Source organism: Periplaneta americana, chromosome 15 (assembly GCF_040183065.1).
Source record: "Periplaneta americana isolate PAMFEO1 chromosome 15, P.americana_PAMFEO1_priV1, whole genome shotgun sequence".
NCBI classification, from domain to species: Eukaryota; Metazoa; Arthropoda; class Insecta; order Blattodea; family Blattidae; genus Periplaneta; species Periplaneta americana.
Window position 1 is genome coordinate 8,711,751 of NC_091131.1, and position 18,301 is coordinate 8,730,051.

An 18,301-nucleotide genomic window follows, 5' to 3' on the forward strand; every position below is an offset into this window, starting at 1 on the left:
GACTCACTCAATGAAGCAAAATGTTCAAATCACAGTAACACTTTACAAGCCAGAATCAATAAATATACTGTAATGCCTTTATGAAACCTTAACTAATATCGTCAAGAAAAGCCTAGGCTAGCAGAAATAGTCTAGTGGCTAGAGCGTTGGACTTATAATTCTGAGGATCCAGGTGCGATTCCCGGCACACCCTCGATTTATAACTTGTGTTGGACAAGCCCTGGTCCAGGTAACACAGGGTTTTCTCCAGAAGCTCCGGTTCCCCTGTGGCATCCCAACAAATCTCCATCATCTTCTCATCTCATCGCGGATGTAGCGTAGACCAGCCTCCTACGGCGCACCTTGGACAACGACTCTGTCGCTGAATTTGTCTACACAACTGACTTCATATGGGTGAATGACGAACAGTCAAGGTCACGCCATTAGTTTGTGTATATATGAAATCCTAAAGAAATGTTCAGCTGCTATTCAGACATTCAAATTATGGATAATAACCTCACTTTTCTTTTTCTCACAAGCTTGATTAGAAAGTTTGTATAACGATCCTAAATTTCTACATTTACTGGTTGTCAAAACTGTTAAGACTTTTCAAAGGAAAAGACAAATCCGGTTAAAAGCACAGAAGACACAAATTCTATTGAATCGTAAAAATCTAGGTACCGGTACTATAAAAACCATTAAGTATATTTCTAACTTCTAACAGGAATTTTACAAAATTACTATTCAGTGGCTAACAAGAAATGACACCGATAGACAAGTTGAGCGGCATATTAAAGTCTTATTGCTAAAAGTCTTCCTTCCTTCTACGAGGTTCACCAAGAAGTCCACTGCCTTGCAAAAGATGGAGTTGACATCATTGCCATTGATAGAAGAAATGACAGAGCAATTATCATCGATCCCACCGTGCGCTTTGAAACTGCAGTTGAACAACCTGTAGCAGTACGTGAAGAAAAAAAGACCACCTATGACCCTACAATTCAATACTTTAGAGATTATTATCATACACAAGGACAGATTGAAGTATTTGGCCTATTGTTCGGAGCAAGGGGAACAATTCCAAAATTCTCAGTTGAATGTTTTAAGTCTTTTGGAATTCCTTTAAATATTTTGAAAATTATTGCTATAGACGTAATGAAATATTCTGTTCAGATTTTATGTAATCACCTGTACATCTAAATTTCCTTATTCTATTTGATTACTAATAATTATTGAATAAAAGTACTTTCCCAAGGGTAGCTTCCATTTGAAAATAAAAATCGAAAATAGTGATAACGCAAATGTTTATTTTTATTTTTATTTGTTCGGTATGCTGTGTCTTTTGGCAACCCTTACTGAAGGGCAGCTACCCTTGTGGGATTTATATATCTCCAGGGACAAGATTTTCCTTTACGTACTATAAATCTATGAAATGTCACTCCCGGTTTTAAATAATCTCCAAAGGAAGTTTTACTAAGGACTATTATTGCTTTAGGAGAAATTAAAAAAAAAAAGAACGCTTCGTGGTACATATAGCTACCAGAAAACCTGAAGTTGACGCCGACGGCTGCATTTAGAAAGCTTAACAATCAGTTTGCACTTAAAATTTCTACCAAACAGGACAATCAACCACATGAAAATCATTAGTGCAATTAATTGGTGTCATTACACTTCTCGAGAATGCCGGATGGTGTTCGTTAAAATGCGACATAGTTAAGAGATACTCCGCAAAGCTCCATTTATGTACACATAACGTGGGTGCCACATCATTAAAATTTGAAGAGCCGTCACAATCACAGCAGAATTTTTTCTGGCGCCGTGCTTGTTCGGCAACTTCTCCTACATATCTGTGAGCAACGCAATCTAACATGCCAGCTTTTGTAGCTAGATTTATTGAATTTGTGGGTATTTCAATCGCGACAGTGGCGAAAATGTACCATTATTATTTAGATGAATTCCATCAACCTTAATTAAAAGCGAGAGATACATTCATAGTTTGATTACAATCTCTCTTTATTGAAGATAATATCTGCAGTGCTTGGGAAAAGTGACACAAGTCAGTTTCCACAAACCTTTTTCGATAATTTATTGACAACTTACGGAACTTAGGGAACATGGTGAATACGAAGTATATGAGGAAGTTCAATATTTTTCTAGGGAAGGATATACACGGCGTGCTGACATAATTGACCGAAATAAAAAAAAACTGGTCTCATTCTTGACCTAACACTAAGATTCGAAATTAATGAAGATCAACCAAAGCAGGTACATGAAGAGAAACGCGCTATTTACCTTCCATGCTGTGATGATCTCAGTCATAAATATAATATTCAAGATTGGAATGTCATTGGACTTATGTTTGGTGCGCGAAGAACAATTCCCAAATTTACATTGGAGATCCTCAGAAAATTAAAGGTTCCTGAAAAGACTCTTCAGACAATTGCATCAACCATTTTAAAATCATCACTGGACATCATCAATCACCATCTCTATTCATCTTTATAATATTCAATCAATCAATCAATCGAACTCCTGTATCTCCTCATGAGGAGCATACGGCATTCACAAATTGCCTCCATTGGACCCTATTGGTAGCCAACTTCTTCACTTCGCTCCATGTTTTCCCCTCCCTAGCAATTTCCTCCAAAACTGTTCTCTTCCATGTATTTTTTGGCCTTCCTCTTGTTCTACTACCCTGGGCATTCCAATCCAAAGCCATTCTTTCTACTGCTCCATCTTCTTTCCTGATTGTGTGCCCTATCCAATTCCACTTTCGTCTTTCGATTTCTATTGTGATTTCTTTCTGATTTGTTATCTTCCATAGTTCTGAGTTTGTGATCATATCTGGCAATCTAATTTTTTAAATTCTTCGTAAACATCTATTAACAAATGTTTGCAGTTTATTTTGTATAATTTTACTTTATAATATTCAGTGTATATTATTTATTTTCAATAAATTTTCGTTTTGATAGCTACCACATCTTGTCGCAGAATATTATTATTTTTTAAATTCCATTATGTATTTTTCTAACATTAATTTACATTTTCTTTTTTGTTCATTTGAATTGATTGGGATGCCGATATTTTAAATCAAAAATTTGGACGGCTATCATTTCAATATACTTGTTTGGTTTTGAAATATGAAGAGTCCACTGCAAGAATGATGGATGTCATTTGGAATACATTTTGCAGGAGAAGCAATTGAAAGTTTGAAATGCTTAGCGCTCAAAGCTTAACTGAGATTTTCCGATCAATACTGGACAATGACTATCAGTATTAATGCCGTATAACTCTCTACGTACATTCTATATGTCTTAATCTATGCATTGACGGTCTTGGTTCATTCTCGACAAGAAAGTGACAGCCATCATTCTTGCAGTGGACTCTTCATTTGGTTTGGAATTACTAAATCGCATTTTATTTCGTTGTCTTTTCTCAAAAAATAAAATACAATAAAAATAATAATATTCACAACCTTAGGCTTGTTTTAAAGTTACTAATTATGAGAAATCCAAGAGGGAAATACAGACACGAGTCAGTCAACACTCCGAAGGCACACGATGAAGCTGCTACACGCCCAGGCGTTCTGTTGTTAATTAACCGTAAAAGCTCGGCTAGGCTGCAACGTTTCTCCGTCTCCACGGTTCACCAATCCTCATGGAGTCTTGTAAAGGTCAGACAGGTTCACAATGTGTCACTTCACTCCCAACGTGCTCAGTCATCGAGAATGATTCACTGTGTCACGCAAACTGATGCACATTTCATTTCCTTCGAGCCAGGGAAAACGCTGCGAACGGTCAGGCATAAAACAAGTTTTCCGCGAGACAATCATTGCCCACTGTGCCAAAAATTACGAGTAGGAATGCAGCTACCACATTCTTTTTCAGTTTCGGCAGGTGAGCTTTTCCACAGACATCATTTGTCTTGCTTGGCGATACTTTCGTCAATGTCTTCGATAGAGCTCTTACTTCGAACACACTATGCAACGTTTATGGAGAGAAAGGTAGATACACATAGAGAGAGATTGAAGTATACAGAAATGACCTTACGTTTAGTACCCAGTGGCGGCTCCTGCGTATTTCTTAAGAGGAGGAAAGAAGATAACAGGACGAAATGACACCTTCTTGAATGAAGCATGCTACAAATTAGCCAACATGCACACATGTAAGACCAGGTAGTGTTGGTGTTGGCCTTCCCTTCTGTATAGCAATAATCTGTTCTTGTGAACTGAGTTTCCTAAATTTTCCATAAAATATGTTTTCACTTCCATTCATTGTTGAATAATTGCACAAATTAACAATTACAAGGAATTTCACCTCGCAGCATTTTTCGAGCACACTACAGCATCACACGTGTTGGAAGAGACTATAGCAACTAACACGTAATCGGAACCACGGAAATTGGAATGGGAAATAATCTGAGGAAAGCGAGAACACTGCACCCACCCACGTAGTCTGTGTTGCCATATGTATACTTTACAAGTTCAGTATCACATGCTTTTGAAGAATGTCAGTTCTTGTAAAGTCATACTACCATTATTGTTCAAAGTTGCCGGTGCCCAATTTTTATGTTAAAAATAATGTAGTTTGGAGTACCTACTTACTTTCAATTTCAAATATATTTGTACAAAACTGACAACTTGGCTGTTGCCCTGTCTAGTACACAATGAACGGAAGTGAATTTGAGGGGCCAAAAAGATCTGCGATACTAACGTAGAACTACTTCCTATTTGTTTTATATAAACACGACTTTAACTTTCAAATATCCTTGAAAGTTTCAAACCATGAATAGTAGCCTATATAAAGTGCAATGAATAAAATTTTTGATTTATAATTTTAAAAAAAAGTTTATATGGTGTCTTTCATAGCTTTGTGTTAAAACTGTTTTATTGTGCCTCCTCCTAGTTGTGTTATAGTATGGTTGAATGCAAGACCGTTAGATGGCACCGGTAGCGAGCTTGCTGCACGACCAGTCAGTTTCTATTTCCCGCCCATGCGCTGATTCAGAGGAGGATCTCCTCCCTCTCCGTTCATTTACTTGCTTTAAAACTCTGCTTCTTTCTCTGGCCGCTAGTGCGCTGTTGTCTATGTGTGCTAACTGCAGTAAAGGAGGAATGGATTGGCTTTCCTCCACACAAACAATCTCGCATCTTTCTCACAGTTTTCTAGCAGCACATGAGCGCGCATCGTTTAAAACTCGATCAACCGAGGTTTTCTTATAGCTGTGAACTTAAAAATTATCGAATCTTCCTTGAATTTCAAGGCACGTATTTTATTTGGTATTTACTTTAAAAAGAAGAAAAATGTGAGGAGGACGTTTCTCCCTTCCCTCCCCCGAGGAACCGCCACTGTTAGTACCGTAACACGGGGTGAATCCGATCAAACATTTCAGTTCTCAAAGTATCAACCACATAAAGTTACGTCCTAGCAAAGTACCCATTTAATTTTATAATCTTCTATTTTTCAGCAGCCTGTCTGTCGAAGTAAATATCCTCCATCGTTTTTAACTTTTATTGTGGCCGATGTCACCTCAATAGAAGGGGTGAACCGATCACACATTATTTTATGATTTTAATAATCAGATACATATTTCAAATGCTGTAATTCTGTGTGACTCCCAAGCTGCAATATCCGCCATCACCAACAACTCTAACCATCCACCTTGTCCTGATACACACGAATGAAGAAAAATAATTTGGAACCTTAATGATCAAAACAAAAAATTGGTCCTGCAGTGGATACCATCCCATTGTGGTATCCCCGGGAATGAAATAGCTGATTCTCTTGCAAAAAAAAGGCACTAAAATCCTGCCCTATGTTTGTAAAGTACCCTACAATTGGTTATTAAATAATCCTTTTTATTCTGTTGCTGAGTTTTTCAACACAAATTTGTATGAAATTGTATTTTAATAAATAAGTTTAATTGCAATTTAGTTAGTTTTCTTCAATATAAAAGTTTCAAATTATTTAATGTTTTCATTGTATTACTTAAATATTACTGTTTCTGTTATTAGTGTTTTTTTAAAATGTATTTATATGTTTTTTCAATGTATTCTGACGAAGCCTAAAACTGTATGTCTAATGCCCAAATAAATTGAATTGAATTGTACAGTCGAGCATCAACCATCATACGACAGAAGGGAACTTCACCCGACACCGTCTCAATTTTTCCCTTTATATCCACATACCTCGAGTTGGTTGACAAGACGCCAGAAACCCACATCGAGAGCACACAAACTGACTTGAAATTGTGGTTTTCAGTTAACGTACCTACAGTAACGTATATATTACGCAAATATAGCTTTCAGGTAAAGCTCCCTGTGAAGCAGACTTGAATAATTTCAATGGAAAAATTGTTCCGGGGCCGGGTATCGATCCCGAGACTTTTGGCTAAGAACACCAACGCTCTACGGTAGATACCCGGCCCCGAAAAAATTTTCCCCTTGAAATTATTCAAATCAAAATTTTGTTCGGAAATTCAGTTACGACCCTGCCTACTAGCTCTCTGACAACCAGGGGTCCGCGGAACACAGTTTAATAATTACTGCTACATCGAATTCACCCTGTTTTGCGGTACAGAATGCACATTTTTCCAATTTTGCGTAGCATGCATATAGAGTGTTACTTAGGAGGCCGGAGGGAAAAAGACCTTTGGGGAGATCGAGAAGTAGATGGAAGGATAATATTAAAATGGATTTGAGGGAGGTGGGATATGATAGAGACTGGATTAATCTTGCTCAGAATAGGGACCAATGGCGGACTTATGTGAGGGCGGCAATGAACCTCCGAGTTCCTTACGGGTATATGTACGTGAACGACCACAAGTATTGTCAGAAAATGCAGACTATGTATTTATTATATTTTATAAGGATATGTAGGATACTCACAATTGGACAAAAATTACAAAGTACCACAACAAAACTTATTAGAACTCAAATACCAGATAAAAGTATAAAAAAAGGTTACTAATAATACTTTTTAGAATTCCGTTTTTATTTTAAATTAAATTTTCGAAAATTTGAAAATTTTCACACATTATTTCATAACTCCACAACCATTTAAGATAGAATTCTGAAGTTTTGTACACTGATTTAACTTGCATTTATGCAAATTGTAGACTACAATAATGCCCATTTCTTTGAAAATAAAAAACAATTGGTTACAAAATAGTATATAAATTTTAATACATTTTATATAGGACAAATAAAAAGTTAACTGCATTAAAATAAACAACTTTACATGTCTGAGAGTAGTCCACTTTTCAGAAATAAGTGTTTATTACATGCAGGAAAAATATTAAAGATGTCAGACAGACCATAACAATGTTTTGGTTACCAAGTAATGTAACTGCAGAATTTATTTATTTTTTTCTTTCATACTTTGATATAATTGGTTTGAAAAACATTATTACCGGTCTTTTCTTCGGAGCGAGAGGCACCATCCCGAAAGCCTTTGTAAAGTGGAGGGAAAAATACAAGCTGACGAGAGATCTTCAAGATGCCATCGTCACCACCATAATAACATTTTCTGTAGCGATATTTCGTCAGCATCTTTATGGCGTACATTCAATTTAAATTACACTTGGTTCTATTTTTTTCTTATGTCTTAATCACTTTTGTCTGAAACCTGTTTATATAATTTTTCATTTTAAATTTTATTTTGAGCTATTCTGTGTCGCAGGGCAAACCCAAAATATTGGGTCAGACTTACTTACTTACAAATGGCTTTTAAGGAACCCGAAGGTTCATTGCCGCCCTCACATAAGCCCGCCAGCGGTCCCTATCCTGTGCAAGATTAATCCAGTCTCTATCATCATACCCCACCTCCCTCAAATCCATTTTAATATTATCCTCCCATCTACGTCTCGGCCTCCCTAAAGGTCTTTTTCCCTCCGGTCTCCCAACTAACACTCTATATGCATTTCTGGATTCGCCCATACGTGCTACATGCCCTGCCCATCTCAAACGTCTGGATTTAATGTTCCTAATTATGTCAGGTGAAGAATACAATGCGTGCAGTTCTGTGTTGTGTAACTTTCTCCATTCTCCTGTAACTTCATCCCGCTTAGCCCCAAATATTTTCCTAAGCACCTTATTCTCAAACACCCTTAACCTATGTTCCTCTCTCAGAGTGAGAGTCCAAGTTTCACAACCATACAGAATAACCGGTAATATAACTGTTTTATAAATTCTAACTTTCAGATTTTTGGACAGCAGACTGGATTGGGTCAGACTACTAAATTAAAAATAACCCTTTATAGTTTTATAAGATATTTAAGTTCTAATAAATCTTGTTGTGGTACCTTATAATTTTTGTCCAATTGTGAGTTCATTTCCTTATAAAATTTCAGAAATTTAGAGCCTGCATTTTTTGATAATATTTGTGGTCGTTCACGTACATATACCCTAATAGCAATAAGTATGTTCTGCAAGTGATACGTAAATTTCCCTACAATTATTACCTATTAAGAGTGGAGGTTCTGCCACTAACTATAAACATAGGCCTGTATCTGTTTTTATTTTCTCACTATAGTCTACGAAGCATACGAGATGAACTAAATTTACAGACAGTTGATGAGTTCATCGCTCGATTATCCAGGGGAGTGAACTCGTCTGCACGACTGAATTCCAAGCCCTACCTTCGGCCTTGCTCGGTATGTTACTACAAGGCAGCAAAAAACAGGTTTGGAGGCTTCCACCAAAATAAAAGTTTCCTGCATTCCTGATATCGGAAAATAGGTTTTCGGCAAACCGTCTGTCTACGGCGATTTCTCCTGAACCACATTCACATTCAATATGGATGGTAAATTCAACCGGGAGTCTACTCCAATAATTTTCTTTAAAACTTTCAAGATAAAGGGATAAACTAAATAGCATGTGTAGTATGTTTCTGACACTATACAGGGTGAATCGTACTTACTTACTGGCTTTTAAGAAACCCGGAGGTTCATTGCCGCCTTCACATAAGCCCGCCATTGGTCCCTATCCTGAGCAAGATTAATCCATTCTCTATCATCATATCCCACCTCCCTCAAATCCATTTTAATGTTATCTTCCCATCTACGTCTCGGCTTCTCCAAAGGTCTTTTTCCCTGCGGCCTCCCAACTAACACTCTATATGCATTTCTGGATTCGCCCATACGTGCTATATGCCCTGCCCATCTCAAATGTCTGGATTTTATGTTCCTAATTATGTCAGGTGAAGAATACAATGCGTGCAGTTCTGTGTTGTGTAACTTTCTCCATTATCCTGTAACTTCATCCCTCTTAGCCCCAAATATTTTCCTAAGCACCTTATTCTCAACCTATGTTCCTCTCTCAAAGTGAGAGTCCAAGTTTCACAACCATAAAGAACAACCGGTAATATAACTGTTTTATAAATTCTAACTTTCAGATTTTTTGACAGCAGACTGGATGATAAAAGCTTCTCAACCGAATAATAGCAGGCATTTCCATATTTATTCTGTGTTTAATTTCCTCCCGAGTATCATTTATATTTGTTACTGTTGCTCCCAGGTATTTCAATTTTTCCACCTCTTCAGAGGTTAAATTTTCAATATTTATATTTCCATTTCGTACAATATTGTCGTCACGAGACATAAACAGAGTGAATCGTATGTAATATAAGTAATTACAATGGGTTATTCTTTGTGATATTATAAAATAAAATGTTTAATACAATTTTGCTTGTTTTTGCTTCTTTTTTTTTTTTTAGATAAAAATGTTTTATATGAAGCATTTCATAGCGTGTTTTGGGAAAGCCACTGATATAATTGCCAATACTCAGTCAATTTAGGAGAGCAAAGTATTATGGTAATAAGTGATAGCAATAACTTTAGTTTTGCACTTTAAATGTGCAGAAATTTGATCCGAACAAATGTAACATTGAAAAATTCCTTTGCAGAACAAAAAGTTACATTTGTTCGGATCAAATTTGTGCACGTTTAAAGGACAAAACTAAAATCCTTTCAGTCATTTATTACCATAATACACTGCACTCTTAAATTGATTGTGGAGCAAAAACGAGCAAAACTGTATCAAACTTTGTTTGAAATATATCATGGAATAAGCCCCTAGAATTAATGACATTACTTACGGTTCACCCTATATAACAAGAAGTAATAATTGTTATTTGCATAATAGTATGGAACATAACACAGAACTTCTTCAAATATTTTCGGTCTTAACACGTATCAATATGAATAACTGAAGTATCATTGTTACGGAAATGAAGATTTTTCTTTTCAAAAAAATATAGTTTATGGACAAAATTTTACTTCCACAGAAAGAAAATTGCCCTTAAATCTGTGGTGTTTGGCCAAAACATGACTCCAAAAAAACCTGTTTTGAGATACAAGCATTTTTATATTCACTTTTCATACTTCTAGTTTACATACAAATTGAATGAAAATAACATAAAATTAGATGGCGGTATCACGACTATACCAAATGAAACAATGTTTTTTTTTATATAGGGAAAAAAAAGGTAATTTTTGGAGTTATGTTCTAACAAATCAGCATAGAAATATATCTACAGAAACTACTTTCTAAAATTAACATAACCCCACCCATTACAGAAATAGAGAAAAATAACACTGATTTATGGTACAAGAGAGTAAAATAGACAGAAAGGGTTTGGAATTGAATGGGTTACATCAGCTGCTTGTCTAAGCGGATGACGTGAATATGGTAGGAGAAAATCCATAAACTATTAGGGAAAACACGGGAATTTTTCTTGAAGCAAATAAAAAGATAGGTTTGGAAGTAAATCCCGGAAAGACAAAGTATATGATAATGTCTCGTGACCAGAACATAGTATGAAATGGAAATATAAAAAAAAGGAAATTTATTCTTTGAAGAGGTCGAAAAGTTCAAATATTTTGGAGCAACAGTAACAAAATATAAATGACACTACGGAAGAAATTAAATGCAGAATAAATATGGAAAATGCCTGTTATTATTCGGTTGAGAAGCTTTTGTCATCCAGTCTACTCTCAAAAAACCTGAAATTTATAATTTCTGAAGATATTCTGTAAGTACATACAAACTTAAATAGCATGAATACAGGACAACCTTTTCCTGATAAGAATTCTTGAAATAAAGAACACAGAAGTGCAAGTTGTGCAAAACATATTTCTATAATTAAATTCTTTTAAGAATCGTAGAAATTTCTTCCACGTCTCAGCGTCATTTTTACAGCCAGTAATTAGAATCAGTGGTGGCAACTGCAATTCATGGAAGCACTTAAAATGTGCTGAAATCGTTAAATACCTGTATCACCGATTATGGATATTACATTTCTTCCCGTGACACGTTAAAAAGTACTAGATAAATTCCTGTTCTAACTTAATAGCAAATGTGTACAATATTTTGTAGCTAAATTAAAGTTCAAATTTATTAAGTTTGCAAGACTTGAAATCAAACTGGAAACACACGTCACCATCTAGCGGCCAAATTTTAACCGTGTTATCGAATAGATAGTTATTGGATAGATAGATTTGCTTTCAGAAACGGGCACACACTTATCTATTCGATAAAGTTATGAAAAACAGTTATGGAATAAATATATATTGAGTTTTATGCAACAGGCATATGACAAACATCTAATTAAATAGTACGAATTGTAAATTAACTCTGATACTTCTGGAGAAACAAGGAATTACTTTTTTTAACGTGGAACTACGTCTTTGTATTCTTATGCGATTTTTAGGCCACAGAAATCTGGGACCTAAACATGAAAACTTTTAAGGACTGGGAACTTGTCCTATCGCGTGATCACCCGTCTGAGAGTTAAACAGAACAGAGCAAACTTCGGCACAGGGAATATACATCCGGTTCCAATGGCAAGGTGACAAAGTTTCACTCCCACACCAAGATTCGAACCTGTGTCCTCTACATTTTTAGCTAAAAAAGCTGTCACTTGAAACACAGCAAATGGCTTTAAATAATCACTTCACAGTGAAGTGTGGATGTTGCCTGCAAACGTGGCTTCGCATCTGACCAGCAGCTGTAAACCTTGATAACAGAATTCGCATACTGGCGAGGTACACTTTCGGGAAACCTTGGTATTTTGAATTGTACTAACCTGTTCGCGTTTAAAAATAAAGTCTCCAAGACGTTAGTTTGAAGAGCCTTCCTCTGTCTCGCTTGTCCTTGAAGGCTTCAAGCAGACGTTACGGCTTGAAATAGGGCTGTGGGAGAGACAGTATCGACTGCTGGACTAGTTGGCATGCGGACCAATAGCGTCTCGCGTGCCAAATTGTTGTGAGTAGATTCATTTCTTTGCTTCGAGAGCCAAAGTCGCCGTCAAATGCTGTAACACCCGCCATGAACAAGGCCGAAGCTTACAACGGGAGGGCTTCCTTACAAGTCTGTTTGTAAACGTCAAAGACATCATTATGCCATCATAAAGAAGCAGGGCGGGGGTGGGGGGAGAATAACAGCTCATATACTTTTATTTCCACTCTCACGTTTTCAGACGATCAAAAAAGGTTTGCAAAGAAGATTTATCGAAAGAAGAACTACAAATGACAGTCAACTAATTAAATTAAATTGCTAGGAAATTTGATATAATTATTCCGACTTTTAGCATAATTGATGAGGACGTACAAAAAAACATATGAGAAATGACACACTTCAACCTGAAAAATAAAACTAATGAGGGTCTGCGAGAGGAAAAAAAAAATAGATGAATTGCAAATTGAAGACGACAAAACAAACATCAACTAAAAACGTTTTAAAACCTTGGAAACTTTACCAAAATAAAATTATTAAAAGAACACCACTTCAGTCATAAAGAACTGCCATTTACTTACGTACTTATTTACTGGCTTTTAAGGAACCCGGAGGTTCATTTCCGCCCTCACATAAGCCCGCCATTGGTCTCTATCCTGAGCAAGATTAATCCAGTCTCTACCATCATATCCCATCTCCCTCAAATCCATTTTAATATTATCCTCCCATCTACGTCTCGGCCTCCCCAAAGGTCTTATTCCCTCCGGCCTCCCAACTAACACTCTATATGCATTTCTGGATTCGCCCATACGTGCTACATGCCCTGCCCATCTCAAACGTCTGGATTTAATGTTCCTAATTATGTCAGGTGAAGAATAAAATGCGTGCAGTTCTGTGTTGTGTAACTTTCTCCATTCTCCTGTAACTTCATCCCGCTTAGCCCCAAATATTTTCCTAAGAACCTTATTCTCAAACACCCTTAATCTCTGTTACTCTCTCAAAGTGAGAGTCCAAGTTTCACAGCCATACAGAACAACCGGTAATATAACTGTTTTATAAATTCTAACTTTAAGATTTTTTGACAGCAGACTAGATGACAAAAGCTTCTCAACCGAATAATAACAGGCATTTCCCACATTTATTCTGCGTTTAATTTCCTCTCGTGCCGGAGAATCAGTCCCATTCCGATACTTATTGTTAGGTTTCGTAACAAGCTGTTTTTTACGGTGATGGGTTGTTAGCCCTTCGTCCAACACCCAAGCTGGAGGACCACCCCTTATCGGCTGTCCTCGACTGCTTATTCAATATATTCGCAGCTACCCTCCATATCTGGAGGCCTTTTACTTATGTAAAAGAAAAGAGAAACATTAATGTATGTTCAATTTAAACAGCACCATCATTCATTCTTCTTTCTCAATCAATGATTCCCTTTTTCCTAACCTCTCTGCACCGAAAATGTTCTACAAACCAGCCTAAATCGTCCTCAGGGCTATACTTCAACTGTAAGAACATTTCGTGGTCACCGGCGTAGGTCAGGCGAAAGGCTGATTACCTGTTGATTCGGAACTCTGTTCGCGCGTGCTTTGATTGCCGTTTGGGCTGATTATCTGGCTGCTTTTTTTCTTAGGTTTTTCCCAACCATAAGGCGAATACCAGATAATCTCATGGCTAATTTCTCTTTATCGGTCGTATCTCACAATCAAATATTACTGCTTTTAAGTGATATGCAGATGAAACCAAGGGAAGGGGTGATTTTCCCCTCAGAAGACACCCCACGGAGTGTTATGGTGAACTATTTTTTTTTTCGTATCGAATTAAAATCTTTATTGATAGTATCCCAGAACCAAATATTACTGCTTTTACATGACAGGGGGATGAAACCAGGGGAGGGGATAGTTTTTCAATATCTTTATATCTTTTTTATAGGTATCTAAATATTATTATTATTATTATTATTATTATTATTATTATTATTATTATTATTATTATTATTATTATTATTATTATGTTCTTTGCTGGTTGTGAAGGCTAAATGTTCAAAATGGTGGAAGTGAAATAATCCTGCAGATTGAAAGGAACAGTAGGGTACACTTAAATGAATATAAATAGTATACGTATTACGATACAAGGTTGAGAAGTGCGCTTGTACAAAATCGAGGAAGAGTTTGAAAAACGAGCAGAGAGAATGCACTTCACATACGTGCATTTTTTAAAATTGCAAAAACAATATATTTTGCATTGAAAATTTACAGCAATGGTAACTAAGTAACAATAAGTGCGCTGTAATGGGTCAATTTCAGTATACTTTTATCACAGTCTAGTATATACAGTCGCGAAGCTCAATACGTAGTAAATATGCAAACATTATATAGTTGCTCACCACTAGGATCGCTAATATCGCCTCATTACAGGCAATGCAAAATAGTACCGTCACAGTCTATTGTTTCTAGCACCCTCAAAACTCAAGCTTCGTGACTGTATATAGTAGAATGTGCTTTTATGTTATGAAGAATGGTTTCCATAGCAACAGTTTCTGTGTGGGAATTCTAACTTTCAAGGCCTAACAACAATAGCTGTAAATACAATAAAAAAACACGATAGTGCAAAAACCTGTATTACATTTTGTGATTAAATGCACGGTTAATTATAAAATTGAGTTGGAAGTTTCAGCAGCCCGGCAACATCGCCACTAACACACCCCTCTCAATGCAGATGTACAGAGGTGTGAAAATTATTACAATAATCCTAATTTTAAGGTTTTTTAATAGTTCCTTCACAAATATTCATTGAATTGATGAATATTGGTATATAATATTACTATACTGATATAGGATATATTTACTACTAACAATGCCGGAAAGCATTGTTGTACATTGGTATTTTTCTTATTTTACAATTGTTATGGGAATTCAGAAATTATTATATTATGTTGGCGGAATTGGAAACATAAAAAATTAATTAAGAAATGCTTTAAACAAATTGTTCTTTGCGTTTACATTGTTGTGAAGGTTCAAATGAACGTATACATCTGTTTTGTGCATATAATTTTTATGTTTCCAATTCCGCCAACATAATATAATAATTTCTGAATTTCCATAACAATTGTAAAATAAGAAAAATACCAATGTACAACAATGCTTTCCGGCATTGTTAGTAGTAAATATATCCTACATCAGTATAATAATATTATATACCAATATTCATCAATTCAATTAATATTTGTGAAGGAACTATTAAAAAAACTTTAAAATTAAGATTATTCTAATAATTTTCACACCTCTGTAATATGTTAACAAGCTTAGGTCTGTCTGCCTTAGTGAACTACCTCTCATCTCCCTTTTTAGCTACAATACTGCAAACTGGTTGCATCGTTCAGTGGCTTTAAATTAGTAGTTTTTAAATTAAATTTACAGGAAAACCGTCCACGCTATTCAAATACGGCAGAAGAATAAATTATCCTTTATTAGATTATTTATTAACTTACTTACTGGCTTTTAAGGAACCCGGAGGTTCAGTGCCGCCCTCACATAAGCCCGCCATTGGTCCCTATCCTGAGCAAGATTAATCCAGTCTCTATCATCATATCCCACCTCCCTTAAATCCATTTTAATATTATCTTCCCATCTACGTCTTGGCCTCCCCAAAGGTCTTTTTCCCTCTGGCCTCCCAACTAACATTCTATATGCATTTCTGCTTTCGCCCATAAGTGCAGCTCTGCGTTGTGTAACTTTCTCCATTCTCCTATAACTTCATTCCTCTTAGCCCCAAATATTTTCCTAAGAACCTTATTCTCAAACACCCTTAATCTCTGTTCCTCTCTCAAAGTGAGAGTCCAAGTTTCACAACCATACAGAACAACCGGTAATATAACTGTTTTATAAATTGTAACTTTCAGGTTTTTTAACAGAAGACTAGATGACAAAAGCTTCTCAACCGAATAATAACAGGCATTTTCCATATTTATTCTGCGTTTAATTTCCTACCGAGTGTCATTTATATGTGTTACTGCTGCTCCAAGATATTTGAATTTTTCCACCTCTTCGAAGGATAAATCTCCAATTTTTATAGTTCCATTTCGTACAATATTTTGGTCACGAGACATAATCATATACTTAGTCTTTTCGGGATTTACTTCCAACCCTATTGCTTTAGATTATTTATTTATTAATATGGACAAAAATCACAATCATACTCGCTATAGTTACCGAATAAGATGGTGTTAAACATTTGAGGAAAAAACTTTTTTTTTTCTGAGAAAACTATAGTCTTTTCACCAATATGGTTTTACACTTTTTTGGTACATACAACATGAGTATTCGTTTTATTTCACTTCCATCCGGTGTTCACGGCCTTAACTCTGCCAGGTTAAATAAAGCCATTATTATTATTATTATTATTATTACTATTATTATTATATGTATTTGTGTGTGTCTATATATGTGCATATGGGCTACATACACGCTTTGACGTTTATATTAGATTCAGACCTTACTTTTTATCAGCGGTCGGAGCGTGATGGCAACCTCACCACCTCATTCTAGTGCCGAGGTGAAGGAAGCACGAAGCTCCATCTCCACGCACCCAAGCGCCTTCATGGGTTGAGAAGAGAATACCGTTACTTTTATAAAAGCTTCAACGATTTCAAATGTGTTAGAAGCAACATTTGTATCTCAATTGTCTGGAGGAAGCGTGGCAGATCGATATTCTTTAATTTGTTATTTTACGACGCTTTATCAACTGCTGTGGTTTTCTAGTGTCCGAGTAAGATGGTGATAATTTTTTTCATTTTAGTTGGTTATTTAACGACGCTGTATCAACTACGAGGTTATTTAGCGTCGATGAGGTTAGTGATAGCGAGATGAGGCCGAGGATTCGCCATAGATTACCTTGCATTCACATTACGGTTGGGGAAAACCTCGGAAAAAACCCAACCAGGTAATCAACCCAAGCGGGGATCGAACCCGCGCCCGAACGCAACTTCAGACCGGTAGGCAAGCGCCTTAACCGACTGAGCCACGCCGGTGGGTTGAAGGTGATAATGCTAACGAGATGAGTCCAGGGTCCATCGCCGGAAGTTACCCAGCATTTGCTCTTAATGGCTTGAAGAAAAACCACGTAAAAAACCTCAACCAGGTATCTTGTGCCAAACAGGATTTGAACCCGGGCCCTCTAGTTTCACGGTCAGACGTGCTAACCGTTACTTCACAGCGGTGGACGGCAGATCGTTATGAAAGCGACTTGTGAATAAGGTCAAGAATCTAGTTCGGACCGCGTGACCACAAATTATTTTATTCGTTGCGTACAGACGAAGTGCAACATCTACAAAACAAAACAATGGTACACAGAGTACTCAACATAGCAATGAACCAACAGGATTACAACGAAGAGCTAAACACAATCAAATACATAGCACAAGAAAACGGATACAACCCTAACATAATAAACAACATAATACGTAAGACAAAACATAAGAATACAACACAAACACAAGAACACAAAAAATACATCACACTATAACCTAGTAAGGTTTATCTTGTCTCAGTAGCAATAAAACCAAGTCTCTTCAAATGAGGGTGGAGATTATAGGAGGGTTGTAAATTTTCAGGATTCCTTTCAAAACCTTGTTATTGTACAGGCTGCTGGAACTCAGTTTCTTGAAAGAAACGGAACTATACAGTAAGAAGAGAGAGATTTTGCAATTTTATTTTGCGCTACAGAATGTATCAACTGGTCCCTTCCGCCACTGGATGGATGGACGGAATCGCTCCACTCCCCATTGCCATAACAATACAGACGAAGTAAGACATATCTCCTTTCTCTCTCTTTTCACAGTGAGACAAGATACATCACACAGACTTTAACATACAAAAAACAAAACCACACACAAGATTGCAACCTCATTCAAGAAATTAAATTACACAATCGCATACAGAACAAATAACACTCTACAAAAACATCTCAACACACAAACAAACAAATACAACCACACAGGCGTATACAAACTCAAATGTAACACCTGCAACAACTTCTACATAGGACAGACAGGCAGATCATTTCAAACACGTTACAAAGAACACATCACAGCCATAACAA

The 18,301-nt window shown here is 36.4% G+C and overlaps 1 protein-coding gene and 1 long non-coding RNA gene across 6 annotated transcripts in view; both read right to left on the minus strand.

Annotated features, from left to right (window-relative positions):
• The window catches only part of LOC138714615 (uncharacterized), a 183,315-nt gene that overhangs the window by 76,240 nt on the left and 88,774 nt on the right, over nucleotides 1-18,301 (minus strand). The window lies entirely within an intron of this gene.
• Nucleotides 1-18,301, minus strand: part of LOC138714612 (putative fatty acyl-CoA reductase CG5065) — a 233,714-nt gene that overhangs the window by 67,738 nt on the left and 147,675 nt on the right. The gene's annotated exons all lie outside the window — the stretch shown is intronic.